Below are 5,770 nucleotides of genomic sequence, written 5' to 3' on the forward strand. Positions count from 1 at the left end.
ATGGTATCAACAAAATCCATCATCCTAGCCTTACAAAAGCATACTGATAGAACTTTGCAGTAATATAGTCCAATTTTATCTGAAATATGACACGTGTCTAGAGCCACAAATGCATTTGTCTGTTGCTGTTTCATATACTGCTGGGAAAACCTGTAAATATCCGTGAAAACTTAGCACAACAAATTCTGAATGACTTGCACTGCTGTTACTGCTGTTATTTTAAAGTGCATTATCAGGGGTGTGTATATCTGTAGTTGGCAGAATGACACATCTGTGCTGTGCGGATAGTGGCTGTCAGGAGAAAATAGTGAAAGTATTGACAGCTTTATTTCACAAACTTGTTTTTAAAATTCTTTGGAGCATTTTGGAATCATAATATCTCTGATCCGCCAGGACGAGAAAACAAATAAATGCAAGCATAGTCCTTCTTAGGGAAAGGCTAGATGTTTTTTCCAAGTGTCCAAGGGGTCTTATCATTCTCTCAAATTCATGGAAGGGGATTAGTAGCCATATGGGAGAAACATGGATGTGACCTTGTGTTTATGTGGGAATCGGGTTCTCCATGAAACCCGGTATGCCACTGCTGGGCTAGGCAATACTGCAGTCTTGGAGCTTGCTTTAATGTCTTAAAAACTCTACCATACTGTCAGGAGACTCTGCTGCATGTGGCATCTTATGGCTCCGCATTCTTCATCAGCTACCTCTTGTTTCAGAAATAGCTGGAGCCGCAGTTGGGTGTAACTGGGTGTTAGGCTATGGGTCCTGAGTGACAAAATACAGAGGGTGCAGCCTCAGGGGTAAGGTAGGAGATGGCCAGAGGGACTGACATCTTGAGCTAACAGAACTGAGACCCCGCCCAGATGAAATAAGGCTAATTACTTGTTACGTCTCATGGGCTGCTAGGTGTTTTTATCCATTCTAACAGATAAATATTCCTATGCCGCTGGGTTTTGATGCTTAAAGCTAATGGAAAGGAAGAAACATGACCTATTTTTTTTAGTGCCAAGAAATTTGCTTTTATCTCATTTGCCGTAAGTACAGAAAATACAGCTGGGGATGCTTTATTCGTTGTGACAAAATAATATGACTGATAAATACATAGAACTAGTTCACAACACTGTCAGGGTTCTGCTGACTCACCATGTCACAAAAAAAAGACAATTGCGTGTTTTCATCTTGAAAGTTTGGGTGATAAACGTTGCATAATAGGAAATGTGTATGAATTTCTTGTTAGGGGGATTTTTTTGTTTTTAAACTTTTATTTTTCTTTGCAGAATTTAGAATAGACTAGACTATTTCAGTTGGAAGGGACCTACAACAATCATCTAGTCGAACTGCCTGACCACTTCAGGGCTGACCAAAACTTAAAGGATATTGTCAAGGGCATTATCCAAATGCCTTTTAAACACTTGACAGGGTTGGAGCATCGACCTCCTCTCTAGGAAGCTCAGTCCAATGTTTGACCACCCTCTTGGTAAAGAAATGCTTCTTAATGTCCAGTCTAAACCTCTCCCGATGCAGCTTTGAACCATTCCCACGTGTGCTATCACTGGATCCCAGGAGAAGAGCTCAGCACCTCCCTCTCCACGTCCCCTCCTCAGGGAGCTGTAGAGAGCCATGAGGTCGCCCCTCAGCCTCCTTTTCTCCAAACCAGACAGACCCAGAGTCCTCAGCTGCTCCTCACAGGCCAGGCCTGCCAGCCCTGTCACCAGCTCGGTTGCCCTCCTCTGGGCACATTCAAGGACCTTCACATCCTTCTTAAATGGTGGGGCCCAGAGCTGCACACAGCACTCGAGGTGAGGCCGCACCAACGCTGAATGCATTGGGATAATCCCCTCTGTGCCCGGCTGGGGATGCTGGGTTTGGGGCACCCCAGGGTGCGGGTTTGCCCTCTGGGCTGCCAGGGCTCACTGCTGACTCATATGAGTATTATAGCATTTGGTTACTTTCCAAAATCTGCTTATAAAACTGCTCTCTTCGGTGCTATTTCAGTGAACTTTAAACAATTAGCAAATATTTAACATGTTCTAAGAAAATAAAGAAACAAAGCATAGTTACTGTGTTTTTCTTCCCTCCACAAAATCATAATTCTACCAACCAAGCTTGATTCACATTAACAAAGTGCTGTCTCTAAATCCCTGCAGATTTTCAGCTATAGCAGTATTGAACTTTGATGTGCAAGGCACCAAACTATTCCCTGTGCTCCTAAGTCTGCAGGAGGAACTGTGAGATTCAAAGATCAACTTTCTGTTTATCTCTGAGTTTCCAATAGTTCAGAATTTGACAGTTCTCAATTACCTAGCTGAACTGGGACTTTACTGGGAAGCAAAAGATATTCTTCAGAATGAAGTAACTTAGAGAAATCAAAAGAAATAAACATATGAATAAACGTAATACAGCATGGAGATCAGAGAACAACTTGCATTTAATTAGGAGGTACTAAAGAATAGCTGAATTGGTGAGGGTTGCAGTTATCATACTTGTATTTATGTGTAGTATACATTTTGAAAAGGAAGATAGATGTTGCTTGTTGAAAGGGTTTCTTTCATGTGGCAAAATACATGCTATAAATATGCCACTTTGACAAAAGGGAATAGTACAAGGAGGAGTTAAATGTAGAATGCTAAACAGGAGATTTAAATTATTCTCTCGCATCTTTGAGAGGTTTCTATTGGAAAAATGCATGAAAATAACACTTTCTTTTTAACCACTCTCTTGAATTACTGAAACATATGGTAAATTACAAACAAAAACATTTATCTATTGAAAGAAGTTAGCTGCCAGCTAGAGTTTGAATTGTTAATCTTTTGAAATGAATTATTCTAGTCCTGCAGGATGGTTCCATCAGGAGAATTTTTTGATAGTTGAGAATATGCTTTCTGAATCCCTGAGATCTTCCAGGCTGCTCAAAGTTTCTTTTGCCTTTTGTGCTAGTTGCTAGGATCCCCAACCTTGTTTCAAACAAAAAAACCAAAACCACATCCTAGCACATAATTCTAATAATTTTGCAACTTCTTGGCTAGCTGTTAGCTGAGACATTTTTAAAAACGGGCCAAATTACCAGCACAGTCTGGTGATCTGCCCTCTGTTTTAGCTAGAGGCGCAACGAAGAACCAGCACAAATATAATTTCAAGGGTACATTTTGTCAAATAGAAATGTATCAGTTCTCTGGATAGCGTAATTCCACGGAATGGAGCTCTTCCTGTAGGTCACGATCCAAACTGGCGGTAGGTTTTGCAAGCTTCCCCACTAGAACAACCAACAGTGCCTCCTGACCTTCAGTCTGGCAGTCCCCTGCGGCTTGCCAGGCTAGGCTGGGAATCTCTCGCTGCCTTTCTCGGTCTGCATGGAGTCCTCTGGCCGCCTGTCTGTCAAGGGAGCTGCCTGCCTATATGCTCCGTGGGACTTCCAATTTCTCATTCAGTCCTGTTGCAAAGTCTTCAAGTTTAACTTTGTTTTAGCCATTTTTTATTTCCATAAGCAATGCTGGTTTTTTGGTTTCACATTGAAGCAGTGGAATACAAATTCACTTAATTAACTGGAAGATCCAGCTTCAATGGTATTCTTATTCTTGTGATGGGAAGTAGTGAGCCAAGATTTGGGTCTCATAGCATCTGGTTTCCTCCAGTCCATCAGAGTCTCACATGTAAGTGGATTTTCAACATTGTTCCTACTGCAAGAAGAAAATGATGGTAGAATCACTCACTTCATTTGTGTACATCATTGGCAAGTCTTGTTTTCTGAAATACAGAAGAAATGAAAAGTAGACTTGGGAGTGACTTTAGAGGCTTTCTCAGCTGCACACAGCTCAAAGGCATCCTGCATGGCAGTGCCTGTAGCTGATATTTCTGTAGAACCTTCTCTTTTTCCTTTCTTGGTCTTTCCCCTCTTTCTGTTCCATTTCTGTCTCTCCTTTTCCCTTTATGCTTACTGAAATAATATCAAATAAACCCCTGAGCAAACTCCCATCATCTCTTGTCTTGTGCAGCAATAGATGTGTTTGTACTTGCTAAAGACTCCTTTGCGTTTCTGAGCGTTACCTTGTTACTTGCACAGAGAATGATGATTTCTTACAAACTATCTTAAATAAGAAACTTTTCCCTTCAGCTTGTAATAGACAAACATAGACAGAAATAGATTTAAATGCATTTTATCATAGTGCAGCATCTGACAAGGAAACTACGAGGTTAGCAGGCATTGGGCATGGAGCAGTTTACCGTCTCCTGTAGCTTTATAGAAAAAGAAAATAATATGCTTTTCTTTGCTGACTGCTTGTGATTATGAGTCTCTTAAAAGACAAATCTGCCTCAAATTTTGATTGCACTTCTTAAATACTGGACTCTTTCAAAGATACCATACATATATTGCACGGAGGTAAAGGTGTGCAGATTACCTGGCTAAGCAGTGTTTCAGGAGCTCCCAGGGACCTGCAAACTTGTTTTGCATAAAGCTGAACAGATTGCTCTCCCAGTTCGATAGAGTATTTCATATGGTGTGTCCTTAATTATGTCTCTGTATGCAAGCGGGAGATTGCTGCTAGCAGGAAACCAGGGCAGTGCAGGCTGCATGTGGCCACTGTTCAGGGACTGTTCTATTTCTTTTCAGATCGAAGAGTTCTGTAGTCAGTTTTTAGGATATTGAAACATTTATTTGAGGATGAAGCGTTGAAGGTGTTATGCTGATTTTTTTTTTAATTTTTTTTTTTTTAAATGTCTTCTTTATTACCCTCCTTCACCTCACCGCAGCTTGTTAGCTTCTTTTTCCCTATGTACATAGCTGAGTTGTATTTTCCTGTGCCAGGAACAATGAATTAATCATACGAACCATTGTAAAGGTCTGTCACAGCACTGCTGCGTCTCTGCAATAAAAATTGCCAGGAGTCAGTTGTGCCCTCCTTTCCTAAGCCAGGCAAAGAAAGAGAAATTTGTCAGAAAGTCTCTGTCACTACAGGTTGCAAATGTAACAGGACCATGAGGATTTGCAAGTCAGCCTGGTGAATGTGTGAGATGATTGTTTTTCATTGCTTCTATATAAAAGCAGAAACACACTGGAAACAGAAGAAAAGAATGCAGATGTTGCTTAGTGTGTTTGTAAGAGGCATCGCCTCCTCCTTGTTTTTCTAAGGAAGGTATGCGTAGGTTTGCAGTTAACACTGTTTAGAGTTCTGTTCATTTGATGTGGTTAGGGCTTGTGTCTCTCTGTTAGAGCGTAGTATCTCCTTATTAGCTGGGAGTATGTGTTAAGCCTCATCTGTATGAGAAGTGAAGATTAGTAATCCTCTGCAGTAACTATATTACATCTGCATTTTACACTGCAACAGTCCCTTTGGTTATGTTTGCATGACTTGTAAAGGCAGAGGCTCCCGTTTGATATTTTCAGCAGTGGGAGTGAGCTGGAGCTTATGTTTATGTGACACAAATGCTATCTATGCAGTTCATACTTCAAATACCTGTAGCTGGTCATGCTTAGAACCATTTTCTTAGGCTGTGGTTTTGCTACTGATATAAACCGATGAGATTGTGGTGCTGACATTATTGATGCTCCTTCACTTGTTCCCCTGGTTGCTGCATTATGCTTGTGCCAGGAAAGCTGCAGGAGCTGCTTGGCAGGGGGAAGGAACATTGTGTGGTCTCCGTGACAGCCAGCGGTGAGATCTGCTTAGCTGTATCATCAAACTGCATCCTAAAGGTGCCCCTGCCGAATGCAATTCATTCAGTTTTCAGCTGAGTCAGTGAGTGGATAACGTGGCTGCTGCAGTTCTGGAGTAAG

Source organism: Cariama cristata, unplaced genomic scaffold (assembly GCF_000690535.1).
Source record: "Cariama cristata isolate BGI_N322 unplaced genomic scaffold, ASM69053v1 scaffold12673, whole genome shotgun sequence".
Classification (NCBI taxonomy): domain Eukaryota; kingdom Metazoa; phylum Chordata; class Aves; order Cariamiformes; family Cariamidae; genus Cariama; species Cariama cristata.